Source organism: Trachypithecus francoisi, unplaced genomic scaffold, assembly GCF_009764315.1.
Source record: "Trachypithecus francoisi isolate TF-2019V2 unplaced genomic scaffold, Tfra_2.0 Lachesis_group17, whole genome shotgun sequence".
Classification (NCBI taxonomy): Eukaryota; Metazoa; Chordata; class Mammalia; order Primates; family Cercopithecidae; genus Trachypithecus; species Trachypithecus francoisi.
In genome coordinates this window covers 13,870,542-13,892,339 of record NW_022681462.1, presented here as the reverse complement: position 1 = coordinate 13,892,339, position 21,798 = coordinate 13,870,542, and the positions used below count along the sequence as shown (strand labels likewise).

The following is a 21,798-nucleotide window of genomic DNA, read 5'->3' as shown; positions in this document are numbered from 1 at the left end:
TGTAGTTTATGCTGTCCTGCTTCTGGCGCAATCTCCAAAGCGTTTCCTTCAAGTGTTGAACTACACTTCCGGACCCGAGAGGGTACTCTCACTTCCTTCTCACTGCGCTCTGCTCCGATTGCAAAGTAGTCCCTGAGGATGAGCCGCTGTGATTGGAGGACGACGACAAGCGGATGGTTTGGGCTCAGGAGGAAGGGACCTGCCTGAAGGCGCCCGGCATTTGGCGGGAGAGATTTCGTTTGTAATTCTAGGGAGGAGAGAATGACCCCTTAGCGACATCACCCCCACGCGCGTGACTGAGACTTCGTCCTTCCGTGAGGATAAACGTGGGAGGTAAAGAGACCTTCCGCTGCGTAAAGCTGGATCGACCCGGAAACAAAATCGTTTAAAAAACGATTCACACTCTGGAAGGGCGGGGGAATTGATAAGTTGGGACTACCGGACAGCTTCTCAGGTTGCTAAGCGACGATGCGGGAGCGCGCGCACACCCAGGACGCTTTATAGCACCTGAGGGAACTGTGGTGGCGGCGGCGGCCTGGAGACCCACGAGACCAAGTGAGCTTGTCGCTCCCTCTCGAGTCCAAGGACCTAGCCCAGGAACCTTCTGCCAGGGTAGTGTCTGGTGATGAGGCGAGAGTTTTGCCGGGACGCCTACTCCGAAGCGGCTGGGAGTCGCGCTTCCCCCTCCCGAGGCAGGTGAGCCCTGGCCCGAGGGCAAGGGGTTTTCTTTTAACCTTAAGAGTCCGGAATGCGGTGGTGCGCCGTCCCACTTTGCTTTTATCCACTGGGCGGATTCCTGCTAGCTCGCGGGTCTCTTTACTGAGCGGAGTACGAGGGGCGTGGGAATGCAACTGTTCTGCAGGGGGTGGTGCCCTGGAGTAGGTACACTCCCGATCCCAAATGGAGCTCTTCCAGAATTACATCAAAAATATTTATTGAGTATCTACTTTGTAGGAGGTGAGCGTCTTCCTTCCAGGACGTCACAGTATACGGATCTAGTTTGCTCTAAGCCCTCCGTGAATGTTGAGTTTTGCCCATTCTCTTTTGGAAGAAACAGGATGCGCCTTATACCATCTTGATTCTTAAAGTTATGCCAAACCGGCATTTCTGAGGAAAGACTGGCAGCTGAATGGGAGACGCTGGTTGTTTAGTCATTCAGTCTCATCTGGTAAAACAACTTAAGAGGTTCTCTTTAAAATTAATGCTTCCAAGAGAATTGCTGTGCTCTTTAAAAGCTTGTTTCATGTGGATGTTAAAAGGAAGATATGATGCTCGGCAGTACCATACACAGCATATACGTAATGAAAATGAATAAAACATCTCGATTAGATAACATTGTTAGAACTTCCGTTTTTTCTCTGTCACTGATAAATGAATGCCAAGTAATATCTTTCAATTTTTCTCTATTTCAGTTTGAGGATTTGCTGTTTTTGGAAAGGAATGTAATGCTTTACTTTTAGCATTTATTAATATACCTGAATGACTCTCCTTGTATCTGTTTATTAATTTGGCTCTCAGCCAACATACTTTACTGGTTTTCCTTTTTTATTACTGGTTCTCAGTCCTTTCGAGTTTTAAAAATTTTTTTTAGTTGTGGTCTCTTAACATTGGGGTGCCTGTATTCTCTGTCTATACTCAATCCCTCAGTGAGCTGATTTCATGCGTTGCATCACTTCAAATGCTACTTTTATGTCAAAAGCTCTCTAATTTATGTGTCTAGTCCTGAATTAGTAGATGTACATTATTCTCAAGCCTAGGTTCTCCGAGTTTTTACTCTGAGCAGTTACGAAAAATTTCTCCCATTTTCCTCCTAAATGAAGTATTCCACTAGCTGCTAACAGAAAGATTTTTCCATGTTGTTGTCCTTAAAGCTCTCATGATTTTACCTAATGTAAATGACGAGTTAATGGGTGCAGCACACCAACATGTCAGGTATACATATGTAACAAACTTGCACGTTGTGCATATGTACCTTAGAACTTAAAGTATAATAAAACAAACAATCCCGTGATTTTTGTCCTTGATTTACAGTGAATTTTACAAGGGAGAGTTTTTATAATCAGAATTCTCACTGCATTCCAATTCCCATACTCCAACAAGACCACAAACATGTAAGCCCCCGTATTCCTATCCAGTCCAGACATACAGAATTGAAGTCACCTGTATGGTAGCTCATGGGCCTTGTTCTGTTTATAGCTAGTTGACCTTGTAAATCAGGTTAAGGAGCATATTAGCACTGATTATAAGTTACCTTTCTCAGGTAATGTAATACACTGCAAGAGAAGATGTTTGGTCAGGTGGATATGTCAGCACATTTCCAATTATACTAATAAGATTGTCTGTGTTCTCTTCCTTTTGAACTGTCTTTGGTAATAGCTAATGTCAAGTAGCACAATATGTCATTGCATGTTCCTTGTGAGTTTGAATCTCCAGGTGGTTTGTGAATGTGTTGCAGACTTTCATATTTTGTTAAGGCAACAAACAGAGCATTAAACTGTTGTGCTATATTTGGAGATATACTTAACATTTTTTTTTTTTTTGCCCAGCCTCTCATTATTTAGTAAGGTAAATTTTTTTTTTTTTTTTTTGAGATGGGGTCTCGCTCAGTCGCCCAGGCTGGAGTACAGTGGGCGGATCTCAGCTCACTGCAAGCTCCGCCTCCCGGGTTTACGCCATTCTCCTGCCTCAGCCTCCCGAGTAGCTGGGACTACAGGCGCCCGCCACCTCGCCCGGCTAGTTTTTTGTATTTTTTAGTAGAGACAGGGTTTCATCGTGTTAGCCAGGATGGTCTTGATCTCCCGACCTCGTGATCCGCCCGTCTCGGCCTCCCAAAATGCTGGGATTACAGGCTTGAGCCACCGCGCCCGGCCTAGTAAGGTAATATTTAATTCAAATTGTAGAAAATGTTCAATACTATTCTAACAACATCCAGCAAAGATATTAAAGGAGCATTAAGTTAAAATCCCTGAAATAGAATGTTGGCTCCTGATACCGAAGGGACTTTGGAACTCACAATGATACCCAAGGCACTTTGGAACTCACAAGATCTTACGCTTTTTTATATTATAAAATTATTTAACCTCAGGTAGGTGTGGTGGCTCACACTTGTAATCTCAGCTCTTTGAGAGGCTAAGGCCAGAGGATTGCTTGAGTCCAAGAGTTTGAGACCAGCCTGGGCAATATACTGAGACCTTATCTCTACAAAACATTTTTTAAAAATTAGCTGAGTATGGTGTCCTGCACCTATAGTCCCAGCTCCTCAGGAGCCTGAGGTGGGAGGGTTGCTTGAGCCCAGGAAACAGAGGTTGCACTGGCACCACTTGCACCCCAGCCTGGGTGACAAGGTGAGATCCTGTCTCAAAAAAAAAAAAAAAAATTATGTAACCTCATATTAATTTTATCTCTAGCATATATAAAATTGTTATAGATCTAGTTAAAACTCATTCATTTTAATGTTTTCCTTAATGAAGTTCTATTACAGTTTTAAGCTATTTTATAACAATTTTATTATAATCTGGTTCCTTTTTGTTAAAAGTAACAATGTAATATTTACAGAGTACTATAATGTGAAGATGCCTTTACACTGCTGTAGGTCTCAGTAGTTACATTTTTAGAAATATGTGCTTTACCATAGGATCATGTAATTAATAAACAGCCATGTTAGATAATAAAGTGTGATTGAAAATAGGATTATTTATAAAGCAAGATTAAGACTTATGAAATAAATCAGAGACCAAATTATTACAAATATTTTTTAAAGGAAAGATTGCAGAGCTAAATAGTTGACCTTAGCTGAAAAAAAAAGTTGACTTTTTACGCTTTTTAAAATTTCAGTTAGGGCCGGGTGCGGTGGCTCAAGCCTGTAATCCCAGCACTTTGGGAGGCCGAGACGGGTGGATCACGAGGTCAGGAGATCGAGACCATCCTGGCTAACACGGTGAAACCCCGTCTCTACTAAAAAATACAAAAAACTAGCCGGGCGTGATGGCGGGCGCCTGTAGTCCCAGCTACTCGGGAGGCTGAGGCAGGAGAATGGCGTAATAAACCCGGGAGGCGGAGCTTGCAGTGAGCTGAGATCTGGCCACTGCACTCCAGCCTGGGCGACAGAGCGAGACTCTGCCTCAAAAAAAAAAAAAAAAAAATTTAATGCTAGGTATCTTGGAAATTATTTGGTTGGCTTAAATGACATGCAGGACATTTTTGAAAGTATTCTCAAGTAATTTCTAAAATGAATATGTAGTATTTAAAAAATAATTATTACATTCACTTCAGTGAATCTTAAACGTAGTAATTCCAAATTTAGTTATGGCAAAAATAAAAGTGCTTGTAATTTAATTTAAAACTAGTCACAATGAGAACCACTTTATTACTGTGTCTTATAATTTTATACTTACACAATTTGTACACGTTTTAAACTATAACATTTGACTAGAATTTTCAGGAATGGTGAAATATGGGATATTTTAATAGAATAAAAGTTTTAGTCATGATCATTATGTAGTCAAGTTGCTTCGAGTGGTCAAGTGGTAGAATTGAGTGGAATAATTTGCTAGGACTTCCTCTTTTAACTTTAGGTAAAACAAGATAAAACATCAGGATTCTGTTTGATAGTTACATGTTTCCAGAAGTATGAGCTACCTAACCTTGAGTTTTTTTCAAGTGGAAGGAGCAGAATTTATTGGTCTTAACTTTACTACCTAGCTGTGTGACCTTGAACAAGTTTCCTGGTCTCTATAAGCCTTCATTTATTAATAAAATGAGGCTAATAACACAGAGTGATCATTATATCTGGAAACATAATATAGCAATTCCATTCCTTTACATACCCACTTAAATCAAGAGATGTACAAGATGTTCATAAGCACTGTTTCTAAGAGCACAGCTCTAGAAATTACCCATATGGCCATCAATAGGAAAATGTAAAAATCTATTGAAAATGAATAGAACAGAGCTACACACCAACATGGATGAGCATCAAAAATACAGTGTTGATTGAAAAAAGCAAACCATATAAGAATATATACAGTATGATTTAATTTTTATAAAAATTAAAAATTAGCAACAAATACCATTCAGGATTTCACACATATCTGGTAAAACCATAAATAAGAGCAGAGGAATGATTAATTCAGAATTCAGGATAGTGGTTGCTTGGGGAGGAGAGTAGGAGATGGGGTACTGGTGTCTTCAAAATGTTGGTAATCTACTTCTTTTTAAGCTGTGTTAGTATGTGGATATTTATTCATTCATTTATTTTGAGGTCGTCTCACTCTCTTTCCCAGGCTGGAGTGCAGTGGTATGATCATATCACTGTAGCCTTGAATTCCTGGGATCAAGTGATTCTCCTGCCTTGGCCACCCAAAGTGCTGGTATTATAGGCATGAGCCACTGCATATAGTCTGGTTTTATTGTTTCTTTTAATTTAAGTTACAGATATACCTCTGACCACTCTTTTTTCTTCTTCTTCTGCTTTGAGATGTGGTCTCGCTAGGTTGCTGAGGCTGGTCTAACACCTGGGCTTGAATGATCCTCCTGCCTCAGCCTCCCAGGTAGCTGGGACTACAGGCACTGACCACTCATATGTATTCGATTTTATATAAAACATGGTGACTTAGAACTTTATCTTTTATTATTGAACAGCACATTTGAGAAAGAATAAAGTCAGTCATGAAACTCGTACCCTAAAATAACTATTTACGTTTTTCAAAAAAAAATTTTTTTTTTTTTTTTTTGAGATGGAGTCTTGCTCTGTCGCCAGGCTGGAGTGCTGTGGTGCAATCTGGGCTCACTGCAAGCTCCACCTCCCGGGTTCAAGCAATTCTGCCTCAGCCTCCCGAGTAGCTGGGACTACAGGCATGTGCCACCATGCGTAGCTAATTTTTGTATTTTTAGTAGAGATGGGTTTTCACCATGTTAGATGATCTCCATCTCTTGACTTCGTGATCCACCCGCCTCTGCCTCGCAAAGTGCTGGGATTACAAGCATGAGCCACTGCGCCCTGCCAGGTTTTCAAAATTTCGAGGTTAAATTTAAATGTCGTCTTGCTATTTATAGTCTTCCATTTGTCCCATTTGTTCTTTGTTCTCTCTTCTTTTCTCTTCTTTTTGATTAATTGAAATTTTTTACAATTCCATTTTATCTCCTTTGTTGGCTTATTGATAGTAACTTTATTTTAGTGACTGCTGTAGGTTTTATAGCATACATCCTTTTATCATAGTGTATTTTCAAGTAATATTATACCACTTCATGTATAAAAACCTTTCAATAATTTACTTCCATTTCTCTCTTTCTGACTGCTTTACTTTTACATGTTATGAGCCCCATACAACATCATTGTTATTTTTGCTTAGTCAGTTATTTTTTAGAGATTTAAATAATGAGAACAATATCTTAAATATTCATCAATAGTTACTATTTTCAGTCCTTTAATATCTTTTTATAGATCTATATTTCTAATATAGTATGATTTTTCTTCTGTCTAATCTAGTTCCTTTTTAAAAGTATTTCTTGAGGTTAGGATTGGCTACTGAAAAATTCTGTCAGCTTTTGTATGGAAAAATGTTTGTTTGAAAGATGTTTTCACCGGGTATAGAGTTCTAGGTTGACAGTTTTTTCTTTCAGTACTTTGAAGATCTTGATCCACTGTTTTTTTTCATTTGCCTTGTTTCTGATGAAAAATCTGCTATCTTTATCTTTCTGTATTTGTACTTACGTTTCTGTTTTTCTCTGGCTGTTTTAACATTTTTCTCTTTATTACTGGTTTTGAGTAATTTCATTATGATGTGCCTTGCAAGTGTAGTCTTTTTCGTGTTTCTTATGGTTGGGGTTTATGGAGCTTCTTGGATCCAAAGGTTTGTAGTTTTCAATGAATTTGGGGAAATTTTGACCTTGTTTCTTGAAATATTTTTTTCTATTTTTTTCTGTCTGCCCTTTGATTCTTGCACTGTTTTGGGGATGACAGTTAAAAGTATTGTGAGCTGACTGAAGTTGTCACAGCTCATTGGTGCTCTGTTTATTTTTAAAATTCTCTTTTCTTTCCAGGTTTCATTTTGTAAAGTTTCTGTTGCTAGGTCTTCAAGGACACCAATTTTTTATTTTGCAATGTCTAATAATGCTGTGCATTCTATTCAATATATTTTTCATATATATTTTTCATTTCACACACTTTTGTGTAGAAGTTGGATTTGGGTCTTTTAAAAAATATCTTTCATGTCTACTACGTTTGTTTAACATGTGGAATACAGTTATAATCATTGTTTTAATATTCTAGTCTCCGGATTATAAATGTCTGCCAGTCCTGGTTTGGTTTTAATTAATTTTTATTTCTATTATGGGCCATTTTTTTTTTTTTTTTTTTGAGACGGTGTCTCCCTCTGTCGCCCAGGCTAGAGTGCAGTGGCCGGATCTTAGCTCACTGCAAGCTCCGCCTCCCGAGTTTACGCCATTCTCCTGCCTCAGCCTCCCGAGCAACTGGGACTACAGGCGCCCGCCACCTCGCCCGGCTAGTTTTTTGTATTTTTTAGTAGAGATGGGGTTACACCGGGTTAGCCAGGATGGTCTCAAATCTCCTGACCTCGTGATCCGCCTGTCTCGGCCTCCCAAAGTGCTGGGATTACAGACTTGAGCCACCGCGCCCAGCTATGGGCCGTATTTTTATACTTCTTTGGAAGTTTGATAATTTTTAAAATTAAATGTCAGATTGCGAATCTTACATTTCTTTTTCTTTTTCTTTTTTAATGATAGGGTTTTGCTCAGTTGCCCAAGCTAGAGTGCGTGGCCAGTGCAGCCTCAACCTCCCAGGCACAAGCAATCCTCCAGCCTCAGCTCCCAAATAGCTGGGACTTCAGGTGTGCACCACCATGCCTGGCTAATTTCTTGTAGTTTTTTGCAGATAGAAGGTTTTGCCGTGTTTCCAAGGCTGGTCTCGAACTCCAGGACTCACACGATCCACCCGTTTCAGCCTGCCAAAGTGCTGGGATTACAGGCCTGAGCCACCATGCCCAGCCTGAATGATTTTATCTTTCTATAAATAGCTTTGAGCTTTATTCTGTGATGCAGTTAAATATTTGAAATTAGTTTAATTTTTTCAAAACTTGCTTTTAAGATTTATTAAATATTAGTCAGGATCTGAGTAGTGCTTAGCTACTAGGGCTAATAATTTCCTACTCCTGAGCCAAGACTTTTCTATATACTCTACCCAATGACTGTGAATCACAAAGTTTTTCTGTCGGGCTGGTGAGAACAGGCACTATTCCCAGCCCGATATGAGTGCCAAGCACTGTTATCTGTAATCATTTCTAGTTGCTCTTTCTCCAGCCTCATGGTTTTATCATATGCATGTGCTGTCAGTACTCAGCTGAATTCTCAAGGGGATCCCTCTGAAAATCTCTGGAGTTCTCTCTGTATGATTCTCCCTCTCCAGGGAACTACCTACCTTGTCTTCTCCAGTTTTTCAGTTCTGTCTCCTCAACTCAAGTTGTTGCTGGGCTACTCCTGGTTTCCCCTTCCTTGCACTGTACATTCTCTCACACAAAGACATATGGAAATATGTCGTAAGGAACTAAGCTCTAACACAGCTTTGTATGCCTACCACGTTGGTTTTCAGTTCCTACTTTTTGGTGAAGAGAAGTGCTCTCTCTTACAAACTCAGCTATTTTTTTTAGTCTTTTATTTTGAAATAATTTCAAATTTACTGAAGAGTTGTAAGAATAGTAAAAAGAACTTCTAAGGCCCCCTCAGCTAGATTTACCATTTTAAACATGTTGTCACATTTGCTTTATCACATGTTCCCACCACACTATCCCCTTGCCACACATTACTTTCAAATGATTTTTTCTGAATCATTCGAGAGTAAGTTGCAGACAATGTGTCCTTTTATATTCCTATATTCTTCAGTGAATATATTCCAAGGACAAGGGCATTCTTTTGCTTAACCACTATACAGTTAGGAAACTTAACTTTGATGTATACAGTTATCTAATATACTCTCCTGTTGACCCGCTGCCAGTTGTCTCAGTAATGTCCCATAATGTTTTTCCCCTCATACAGGATTGTGCATTTGATTTAGATGTCATATCTCTTTAATCTCCTGTAATCTGGAACAGTTTAACAGCCCTCTTTGTCTTTCATGACATTAACATTTCTGAAGAGTATAGGCTAGTTTTTTGGAGACTGTCCCTCAATTTGTGTTTGTTTGATTTTTTTTTGTGATTAAATTCAGGTTTGTATTTTTGGGAGTAAGATTACGTAGGTTATGTTGTGGCCTTATCAGGGCATTAAATCAGTATGTGTTATTATTTATGATGTTGATTTTAATCATTTGGTTAAGGTATTCCACAGTTTTCTTTACTATAGAATTACCATTTCTTCCCCTTGTAATTAATAATCAGTGGGGACAAACGTTGAGACACATTAATATCCTGTTTCTCACCAAACTTTTACTCATAGTTTTAGCACTCATTGATGATTTTTGCCTGGATCAGTTATTACTATGGTTGTAAAAAGGTTTTCAAAGTCTGTCATTTTTTCACCACTTAATAAATGGCATTCTACCGTAAGTTTGGGTTTTTCCTTCTCATCTGCCTTTGTTTGCTGCTCCTATAACAAATACCACAGACTGAGTGATTTATAAAGAATAGAAGTTTATTTGGCTCGTAGTTCTGGAGGCTAGGAAGTCCAAGAGTGTGGCATTGGCTTCTGGTGAGGGTCATCTCATGGCAGAAGGCATCACATGGCAAGCAAATGTGAGAGACAGAGAGAGGGAGGGGGCTGAACATATTGGGAGCCCACTCCCACAGTAATTAACCCATCCTCATGATAACAACATTAACCAGTTTATGAGGACAGAGCCCTCATGGCCTAATCGCCTCTTAAAGTCCCCACCTTTTAATACTATTACAATAGCAGTCAAATTTCAACTTGATATTTGGTGGAGACATCCAAACTAGCATTATCTATCTTTTCTGTCTGTCTGTCTGTCTATCTGTGTATCTACCTACCTACCTATCTGATCTATCTACTCCGTTTGGATTCATGACTTCTCATTTTATTTAGTGGATTGCATCAGTACTAAAGGCTTTGTTTTTCTTTAAGTGATTGTTGATTTTTTTTTTTTTGAGATGGAGTCTAGCTCTGTTGCCCAGGCTGGAGTGCAGTGGAGTGATCTTGACTCACCACAACCTCTGCCTCCTGGGTTCAAGTGATTCTCCTGCCTCAGCCTCCTGAGTAGCTGGGTTTACAGGTGTGTGCCACCACACCCACCTATGTTTTGTACTTTTAGTAGAGATAGGGTTTCACCATGTTGGCCAGGCTGGTCTCGAACTCCTGACCTCCAGTCATCCACCCACCTTGGTCTCCCAAAGTGCTGGGATTACAGGCATGAACCACTGCGTCCAACCAGTTGATGACTTTTTTCTAATTTGGCATGACTTAATAACAAGAAATGAACTAAACATCAACACAGATGATCTTTGATTTAGCATCTTTTATTTAACACTTATTTACCAGCCTCCAGACTGTGTGAGGTGCCCATTCCTAGTCCACTCAGGTTTATGTGTGGGGCACAGTTGGAGAAGAATTATGTTTACAGCACACATGATCTTCTATTTAGCACTTTTAGTGAAAAGTGATATAAGATGCGCTTTCAGTTATTTTCTGGAGAACATAAGGAACAGAGACCACCTCAGATGCTTTGTCATAGGATGCTATAGTGTAAGGATATGCATGATAATAAGAAGAGACAAATCTTGACCACTTAGGAAGACCTCAGGGGAACCCAGGGAAAGCCAAACTGTGAGATTCCAATCCTATTCTCTCCTCTCCTACATAGGAACAAATAGGGCCGTTATTTGAGCCTCATTAAGAATAAGTGAATCTCATGGAGAATAGAATCGATATGCCATTCTAGAATCTCCAAAAGTTATGGGTTCTGTGTTACCTGTCCTAGCTTCAGCAGTCCACAGATCTTAATTCTAGTGTTTTATCAATAACCTAACTTAACTTTTAAAATCTTTCTGCTTTTCTTCTTGCTCTTGTCTGGGTGTCCATAGTTCCTTAGAGAGACAAGGATGGATTGGCCTAGGAGTTCATCGCTGCTGTTGTTTTGGCAGAGCTTCCCCTCTTAAGTTTCTCATGTTTTACTTACCAACCTCCAGGCTATGTCAGGTGCCCATTCCCAGTCCACTCAGGTGTGGGCGTGGTTGGAGAGGAATCATGATGTTTAGAACACATATTTCTTTTCATGGAATATCTTGTGGCTCCCCTTGTGGTAGGGTTGGTGGAAAGGGCAGTTTTCGTAAGTTGCAATTATAGATATTAATTGGCAATATGGATTTGCATCCTGTTCTTCATCCTAGAGACAGAGTCCTACTCAGAGCTCTACTCTGCCTGTAGGTAATATAAGCTAAGTGGTTTACTTTTTGAGTTATTTTCAGAATACTGATATGGTGAGATTTATTTAAATTTATTTTATTTTATTTTATTATTATTTTTTTTGAGACGGAGTCTGGCTCTGTCGCCCAGGCTGGGGTGCAGTGGCCAGATCTCAGCTCACTGCAAGCTCCGCCTCCTGGGTTTACGCCATTCTCCTGCCTCAGCCTCCCGAGTAGCTGGAACTACAGGCGCCCGCCACCTCGCCCGGCTAGTTTTTTGTATTTTTTTTTTTTTTTTTTTTTTTTTTTTTTTTTTTTTTTTTTGAGGCGGAGTCTCGCTTTGTCGCCCGGACTGGAGTGCAGTGGCCGGATCTCAGCTCACTGCAAGCTCCACCTCCCGGGTTTACGCCATTCTCTGCCTCAGCCTCCCAAGTAGCTGGGACTACAGGCGCCCGCCACCTCGCCCGGCTAGTTTTTTGTATTTTTAGTAGAGACGGGGTTTCACCATGTAGCCAGGATGGTCTCGATCTCTGACCTCGTGATCCGCCCGTCTCGGCCTCCCAAAGTGCTGGGATTACAGAGTTTTTTGTATTTTTTAGTAGAGACGGGGTTTCACCGTGTTAGCCAGGATGGTCTCGATCTCCTGACCTCGTGATCCGCCCGTCTCAGCCTCCCAAAGTGCTGGGATTACAGGTTTGAGCCACCGTGCCCAGCCTTAAATTTATTTTAAATAATAATGCTGAAAATTGGTATAAAACTGGGACAAGAATTTCCAGTAATTTGATACCTTGTATTATTCACTAAAATTACTGTGAAACCATAACTGTTAATTGAGTCTGCCTTATTAATTTGACCTGATTAAGAGTTATAAATATAACACAGTGTATTTTTTAAAAACTTTTCTGTTATTACCACGTCATTTAGTATTTCCTTAAAAGAGCTATTCAGTATTTCTGTGAACATCTGTGTATATTATTTGCAGTTAATATTTTCCAGAAGCCAAAACTAGACTTCTCACAATGTCTAATTTACCTTTGAAGATTTCCTGTGTTGGATATCACTTGTTCGTGTGTTCTTGTTATTTAATATGAATAAAATATTAATAATTAATTATTTAAAGTGTAGTATTTAAGTTAATTCCATGTATAATTAAAAAATTTAAATACATTAACATTTCACAACATAGTCTATGATTGGGATTAGGACTGTTTGTGTTTGCTGTTCAAATACTCAGTATAATATTTGATATTTGGATAAACTGCTATTTTTCATATCAAGTATATTTGTTTAAAATTTTAAAGGGGATAGACCAGGGAGCTTGGAAAATTTGTATTTGACATAAAATTATTTGATTATTTTCAGATATTAAAAATGTAGAATAGTTTTTGGCAATCTCACAGGCTTACATGACTATTAGATTTTGCAGGTTTGCATCCTTTAAAGATATGTTACTTTTTCTGTCTACATAAAATATTTAATTTCTGGGTCATGCTTGAAATGGGATAAAGGAAGGGAAAAGTGAGATGAGATGCCTTTTCACTTCTTTTCTAGAGAACATAAAACTGCATTTCCGTTCAGCAGACTCTCCCAAACAATAAACTTTATTTAGAGGAAACATATGTTTAATTTAAGGTACAATACTTTCTGTGTACATTGTGTGAATTGTTAAGGGTGTTGACAGTTAAAAAACTGTCTGACTGAACCAATTATTTACAACAAGCCCAGGCCAGCCAGAACTACTTTGAGAAGGGGGATATAGACTTACTAATATAAGGCAAGATTACTCTAGAGACACGAAGTCTGGGTTTTTGGCTTCAGGAAATATCACTTTGGAAATTACACTTTAGGTCGGATTAAATATAAAAAGTTGAAATATGCATCTAAAATGAATTAAGTTACCATATTGACTAGAACTTCTTGATTGCAAAGGGATTTTTAAAAAGCATTTTTGTTACTGTTATTTGAAATTACATTCAGAATGTTTGAAACTGCGTTGTGGAACTACCTTATAGTGAAGACTTCAAAAGAACATGGTCTTTTCTGGCTAGGAAAATCTGATTTTATTATTAAGTTACCTATGAGAAAGCTATTAATGATGGATATTTAGATATGATTTATGATATAATTAGAAGTGTATGTTTGGTCTCTGCCCCTGGTTCCTGGCACACAACAACCCAAACCCTTGGAATCTCTAAAGTGATAAGTGTTTTTTGTATGCTAATGAGATGACTGGTAGCTGGAGGCTCCTGGATAGCCGGGGGCTGATTGCCAGAGGAACCAACTTTGTGATTAGAGGGTTGCCTCTTTCAGCTGAACCCCACATCCTCTAGAAGCTGAAGGTTGGATAGATTCCCCTTTGACTATTGATCTAATCAGTCATGCCTACATAAAGAAACCTCCATAAAAACCCAAAAGGACAGGGTTCAGAGAGCTTCTGGATAGTTGAACAGCTGGCGGTGCCTGCAGAGTGGCATGCCCAAAGAGGACATGGCATTCTCTGCCCCTTCCCACGTGTCTTGTCTTATGCATCTCTTCCATCTGCCTGTTCATCTGTATCCTTTGTAGTAACTTTTATGATAAATGGATAAGTATAAGTAAAGTGTTTCTCTGAGTTCTGGGAGCCACTCTAGCAAATTAATTGAACCCAAAAAGGGGTTCATGGGAACCCTGATATATAGCCAGTTGGTCAGAAGCACAGGTCACAACATGGGGTTTGTGATTGGCATCAGAAGTGGGGGGTGGGGGACAATCTTGTGGGACTGAGTCCTTACCTGTGGGATCCGATGCTATCTCCAGGTAGATAATGTCAGAATTGATTTAAATTATAGGACAACGCATTTGGTATCTATTAGAGAATTGTTTGTAGTGTGCAGAGAAACACACATACATCTGGTATGAGAAATGTGTTGAGTGGTGTGTGAGGATAGGAAAAACACTTTGGTTTGTCCTGTCTCTATACTGTATCTAATTGAAAAGATAAAATTACTTAACTGTGTGCCTGTAAAAAGGAAATAAACTCTTGATGCCAAATTATGAATTGTGCTCTTATTGTATTAAAATAGTGTACAACTGGATGAAGAGTTAAAATGCCAGAGTTAGTCTAGGATTCATGTTATTTACTGGATTCCTATTCTAAATAATATAAATTGTCTCCCATTTAAATATTGGCACAGTTATTTTCTGTATTGTCTATCATATACATACATGCACACGTGTGTTTGTATATACTGAATGCTGTATACTTTATATGTGTAAGTCTCTATATTGTATAGTAAATAAGATATATTTAGTAGTATACAGTATATATAGTATAGGAAATATCTTTAGTAGTATACTATATATAGTATAGTAAATAAGATATCTTTAGTTATACAGTATATATACTGTATATACAATGTATACAGTATATACCATATATACCATATATACTGTGTATGTATATATGTACATATATATATGTGTATATAATATATATGTTTTATATGTAGACATACTATTTATAGTAGAGAACAATACATTTCTAGAGTATTTCTATTATGTAATATAGAGAAATAATCTTTGTATTGATCCCAAGTCTGTTTAGTTATAGCAGTTGTCCCCTAGGCAGCCCTCCTTTGCCGTATTTTTCAAGGTTGCATTACAGAATTATTGATGACAGATCTGTAGGTTTATCTTTCTGTTTTAACCCTCTACCAAGCAGACCGTTTTTAAAGGATGAAGTTAAAAAGTGAATGTTATCATGATTCTCAAAAAAATATAAAATGATAATTTGTCAAAGATTATATTTAACTAAATAATGATACTATTGCCAGTTGAAGTACCACATATTGAATGCAAAACTGGCAAAACTGAAGAATATCCACTGAGCAATAATCAGTACCATTCTACAGGATATAATTTGCATTTCTATAGATGGGAATTATTTGTATTATTATCAGTTTTCTACAACTTTTCTCTCCACAGAGTTGTAGCATGGCCTAGTCAATGACAGTCAAATGGACAAGCTAGCCAAAACACTCACTGAAGTTCAGTCTTTTACATTTTTTTTCTTATTGTTCAATACTGTTACCCCGGGACTTCATATTAGCTTGATTTTAGTAGCTTCAGTAGAATAATTGATTCATGTCTACCCATGTTTTAAATTTATTCGTGTCTACCCAAGATGGAAATTCTGTGAGGGTAGGCACCTTAAAATGCATGAATCTATAAATGAATAAAATGATGTTCTTGATATAAAAGCAGAAATTGATCGGTTAAAACCTGTGTCCTGATTCAGAAAGGAGAAGAAAATAGGGTTTTTCTAAGTTTTATTTCAGTTGTAATGAGGGAGCCAGTTATATAAAGGAATCCAGCAATGAATCCTTTTTTTTTTTTTGAGACAAGTCTTGCTCTGTCGCTCAGGCTGAAGTTCAGTGGCACGATCATGGCTCACTGCTGCCTCCACTTCCTGGGCACAGGTGATCCTGGCCTCAGTCTCTTGAGTAGCTAGGAGTACAGGCCCATGCCACCAGCCAGTTAAAAATTTTTTTTTTTTTTTTGTAGAGAAGGGGTCTTGCTATTTTGCCCTGGCTGGTCTCAGACTCTTGGTCCCAGTCAGTCCACCTGCCTTGGCCTCCAAAAGTGCTGGGATTTTAGGTGTGAGCCACCATGCCTGGCCAATGAATACTTTTGAAGAGCAGAAATCCTCTTCTAACTGAAGTTATTTCTTGCTTTATGTGTTTAAAAAATGAGAGCTTTGTATATCAGCTCTTAAGTTAGGCATACCTTTATTTGTTTTATTTTGAGACGGAGTGTTCGCCCAGGCTGGAGTGCAGTGGTGTGGATCTCGGCTCACTGCAAGCTCCGCCTCCTGGGTTCACGCCATTCTCCTGCTTCAGCCTCCTGAGTAGCTGGCATTACAGGTGCCCGCCACCACGCCCGGCTAATTTATTTTCTATTTTTAGTAGAGACGGGGTTTCACAATGTTAGCCAGCATGGTCTCTATCTCCTGACCTTGTGATCCACTAAGTTGGGCGTAACTTTTAACTCCAAAATAATTAGAAGCACTGAACCAAGGAAAAAGCAAGCATGACAAGTTATTTTTACAAATTTCTCATATTGTATGATTTTGCCCTCTTTACTCTCTTGCTAGTGATTTATGCTGTCCAAGTTTTTTTTTTTTTTTTTTTTTTTTAATTGAGACAGAGTCTCACTCTGTTGCCCAGCTGGAGTACAGTGGTGCTATCTCGGTTCACTGCAACCTCCACCTCCCAGGTTCAAGTGATTCTTCTGCCTCGGCCTCCCAAGTAGCTGGGATTACAGGTGCCCGCCACCACGCCTGGCTAATTTTTCTATTTTTAGTAGAGATGGGGTTTTGCAATGTTGGCCAGGCTGGTCTCAAGCTCCTGATTTCAGGTGATCTGCCCACCTCGGCCTCCCAAAGTGCTGGGATTATAGGCCTGAGCCACCATGCCCAGCCTACTGTCCAATTTATAATTAATAGTAACATATTAGAAATAACTTACAGCTGGAATACCCTTTTTATTTGGGGCAAATACTACACATGATAAAGTAGGTTCTACCTATCTCCTCCTGGCAGTTAGACTGAGCCAATCAGATAGTCCTGCCCAAGGCGCTTACTCTTAGGGAAACTATTGGTGTTAGATTAGTTAGATTAGATGAAGTAGCTGTGGAATATTTGAGATGAATCTAGCAGTATGGGGGTAGGGAGTGAAGAAAAGTATTCAGTGGGTGTTGTGGGAAGTCAGGAACCCCAAATGGAGGGACCGGCTGAAGCCATGGCAGAAGTACATAAATTGTGAAGATTATATGGACATTTATTAGTTCCCCAAATTAATACTTTTATAATTTCTTACGCTTATCTTTACTGCAGTCTCTGAACATAAATTGTGAAGGTTTCATGGACACTTATCACTTCCCTAATCAATACCCTTGTGATTTCCTATGCCTGTCTTTAATCTCTTAATCCTGTCATCTTCTTTTTTTTTTTTTTTTTTTGAGACGGAGTCTCGCTCTGTCGCCCAGGCTGGAGTGCAATGGCCGGATCTCAGCTCACTGCAAGCTCCGCCCCCCGGGTTTACACCATTCTCCTGCCTCAGCCTCCCAAGTAGCTGGGACTACAGGCGCCCGCCACCTCGCCCGGCTAGTTTTTTTGTATTTTTTAGTAGAGACGGGGTTTCACTGTGTTAGCCAGGATGGTCTCGATCTCCTGACCTCGTGATCCGCCCGTCTCGGCCTCCCAAAGTGCTGGGATTACAGGCTTGAGCCACCGGGCCCAGCCCCGTCATCTTCTTTGTAAGCTGAGAAGAAGATGTGTCGCCTCAGGACCCTGTGATGATTGCGTTAACTGTACAAAGTGTTTGTAGAGCATGTGTGTTTGAACAGTATGAAATCTGGGCATGTTGAAAAAGGAACAGGATAACAGCAATGTTCAGGGAATAAGAGAGATAAGACTTCTGGCCACTGGTGAGCCGAATGGAACAGAGCCATATTTCTCTTGTTTCAAAGGCAAATACGAGAAATATGGCTGAATTCTTTTTCTCAGCAAGGAACATCCCTGAGAAAGAGAATGCACCCTGAGGGTAGAACTCTACACGCCCCCCTTAAGGTGGCCGCGTTTTATGGTCGAAGCCGAAGGGATGAAATAAGCCCCAGTCGCCTGTAGCTCCTCCCAGGCTTATTAGGACGAGGAAATTTCCGCCTAATAAATTTTGGTCAGACAGGTTGTCTGCTCTCAAACCCTGTTTCCTGATAAGATGTTATCAATGACAATGTGTGCCCAAAACTTCATTAGCAATTTTAATTTCGCCCCATCCGGTGGTCCTGTGATCTTGCCCTGCCTCCACTTGCTTTGTGATATTTTATTACCTTGTGAAGTATGTGATCTCTGTGACCCACATCCTATTCGTACACTCCCTCTCCTTTTGAAAATCGCAAATAAAAACTTGCTGGTTTTATAGCTCGGCGAGCATCACGGAACCTGCCGATGTGTGATGTCTCTCCTGGGCACCCAGCTTTAACATTTCTCTCTCTTGTCCTCTTTTCCTTTATTTCTCAAACCAGCCGAGATGCTTAGGAAATAGAAAAGAAGCCACGATAAATATCGGGGGTGGGGTTTTCCCCCGATAAGTGGGTTAAGGGATGTGGGACTGGAATACACGATATAGGATTTTGCCATTCCTTGCCTCCTTTGGTTTCCTCTAGAGCCTGATTGTCTACACGTCCACTGCTTCTGTGATTTGCCTGATTTCTTTGCAATAATTTTCTTTTCTGTTAAAGTTTACTGGAGTTAAAGTTTACTGGAGTTGGTTTCTGTTGTTTATCAAACAAAGCTAGAAGAAGAAACAACCAAGTACATGATTATGTGTCTGGGTAGATGATCATTATCAAGTTTACATGAGAGATAGTAAAATGTTTTATTTTATATGTGGAAGAAATGGAAACAATGGTGAAATAATTAGGTTGCTGAATTGTAACTCAATAGACTGCATGAATTAATTTATGGTATGATGCCAATAACTATGAATATATCATGTTGAAGCATTGTAGTTCATCTTTCAACCGATGGTCACATGTCCAAGAATAATGTTTGAATATTTAAAACTTTTCTGGCATCTTAAAATATGAGCCACTTCTAGTAATGGTGGAGTGGGTCATATTGAACTAGTCTTTTGCAGAAAACCATGATAAATTCCGGACAAAATACAGAAAACCCACAACTCTCTGAAGGCACTGGAGAGTGACCATAGCAGGCATAAACTGAAAGGGAGTCTATACTTGGAAAGAGGGAGTATCACTGAATAAACAAAAATGAGGTTTTGTTGCCAGCAGACCTTCACTACAAGAAATGCTAAAGGAAATTCTTCAGGCTGAAAGGAAATGATACCAGATGGAAATTTGGATCTGAGGAATGGAGAACTCCAGAAATGGTAAGTATATAGGTAAATATATTTATTTCTCTCAATTAAAAAAATGACTAAGGTTAAAAATTATAACATTGTTCTGTGAAGTTTGTGGCATATGTAAATATAGTACACTGATTTATTTTACACATGAGGAAAGTGACACATGGTAATGTTAAATAATTTACCCAGACCGGGCGCAGTGGCTCACGCCTGTAATCCCAGCACTTTGGGAGGCCAAGGTAGGCGAATCACGAGGTCAGGAAATCGAGACCATCCTGGCTAACATGGTGAAACCCCGTCTCTACTAACAAAATACAAAAAATTAGCTGGATGTGGTGGCACACACCTATAGGCCCAGCTATTCAGGAGGCTGAGGCAGGAGAATTGCTTGAACCAGAGGTTGCAGTGAGCCGAGATCGTGCCACTGCACTCCATCCTGGGTGACAGGGTGAGACTCTGTCTCAAAAAAATAAAATAAAATAAAATTTTACCCAGAGTTTCATGAAGTGTAAGTGGCAGAGCAAGGATTTGAACACAGCGTGTCTAACTTCACAGTTTATGCTCCAAGCTGCTATATTATACCACCTCAGAAAATGAAAACTGAATTAAACTTCATGACTAGCATATTGCAAATAAAATACAATATATGAATAAACTAAATTAAAGTATTTGTCAAAAATATGAAATATGAGAAACCTTTAATTCCCATTTCTAGTGGGATTGGCATTCTGTTTTTCCCACATATAATATATACACTTCACTTTCTCCCCTGTAAACATGATAATGATCATCTACCTAGATGTATCCCATGGTTAACCCCTAGGGCAGTTAATACCTATCCCAAGTTCATCATCCCTTGGCTTTATTTTGTCACTTAGCCCTTCCTTTGCTCTTACAACCCCTATTTTAATATATTTGACTGGAAAACAAGAGCTGACAGCCTAGAGTAGGAAAGCTAAGGGAAAAGTTGATGAGGTGAAGGGTAAGGGGAGGATAGAAAAATCAGGCTATTCTTCAGTGGGGAAGGACATAAACATCCATCAAGTTCATAAAAATTCTCCACATTTTGTCCAGTTTGAGAATACATGATACGCATATGTTTTCAGACCTTTTTTAAGTAGCAAAGAACCCTTTTTCCAAGTTAAATATTTCATTTTATTGCAGTGTATAAAACAAATATTTACACAGATGCTTTTGTACTTTTACATTTATAAATATTTGCATCAAGTTAATGGGATTAATCATTTTCTGAAAAAGGCAAAATTTGAAAATGAGAGTTGTGGATGACAGTTGTGATCTTAGTCTCAGTACCCAGTTATTTCTGTAGTTTCAGTGAAAAAGTATTGAGATAAGTGGTGAAAATGGCCCTACTAACAGAGGAGCAGGGAGCCAGTCATTCAACCACATCCTTAACCCCTTTCCTTGCGCTATCTTTTGTGATTATAACTATATATAGGTACTCGGGGTTCAAAGCATATGAGAGAGTCCGAAGGTGTTTTAAAACTACCCATTGGAGGTACTGCTATATATAGTCAGATAGCCTTTTTTGTGAAATGTGAGGGCTTCTAAGTAAACTGAAAATATGCTTGCTAGCCCCATTTGCCAGGATACAGCAAATTTCATGTAGGTGGGGAATTTGGGGGGAAGTAGTCATCAACACGTTATTAACTGGCTACTTGCTTCTGCATGTCAGTGATAGCTCTGACCCACTGAGCCCTTGACCACGTGAGTTAGCAAATGTTTGTGAAGAAATTGAGTACAGGCTCCTAGCACTAAAGCTATAGAAGGAAGAAAGCCAGGTGTTCAATATCAGGTAGGATGGCGCTTATAATCTTTGGACCTTCCCATCTTTTTTTAGACATGACATTGCTTCCTTGGGCTTTCCCATTCTGCTGGATCTTTCTTTCTGCATTGGTAACATAGTATAGCTTTAGCTACATATATGTGAAACAACACATAACATATATGAGGCCAAAGGAAAAATAAATTAATGTGTGTACCTGCTCTCCAGCTTAAGAAATAGAACATTAACAGTGCTTTTGAAGTCACCTACAGATCCCTTCCCAATTGCATTCTTCTTTTTCCTCACCAGTGATAACCATTGTCTCAAGCTTTTAGTTAATTATTCTTTTGGTTTTCTTTATAGACTTTTCATTTATATTCTAAAAAGTAGGTTTCATTTTGATCATTTTTGAATTTTATAGAAATTAGCATTTTTCTGCAACTTGTTTCTTTGTTCAACATCGTTTTGAGAGTCATCTATGTTGTTTTCTACCTTATACTTTATTTGTTCTCCATTTTCCATTTAATGACATTTAGGTTGTTTCCAGTTTTTAACTATTTCTAACATTGGTACTATAAAAAGTAGAGATTCCTCTTCAAAGACTTTCCTCCCTCCCCATTTAATTAGAAATGAACAGTAACTTCTCTTAGAAGCAAAATTTATTCAAAGACCTGTGCTAACATTATTAAATATCTGCTAGCCATGATAAAGACATCAGTGTACTTTATGTTCTTACGTCTCA

The 21,798-nt window shown here is 39.0% G+C and overlaps 1 protein-coding gene across 6 annotated transcripts in view; it reads left to right on the top strand.

The window, feature by feature from the left end:
• The first annotated feature begins 56 nt into the window (after positions 1 to 56).
• The window catches only part of WDPCP (WD repeat containing planar cell polarity effector), a 493,313-nt gene continuing 471,571 nt past the window's right edge, over positions 57 to 21,798 (top strand). For all 6 annotated transcript variants that reach the window (XR_004443968.1, XM_033239210.1, XM_033239211.1 and 3 more), the window contains exon 1: positions 57 to 696. The gene's annotated coding sequence lies outside the window, so the exon portion shown is untranslated. The remainder of the gene's footprint in view (positions 697 to 21,798) is intronic.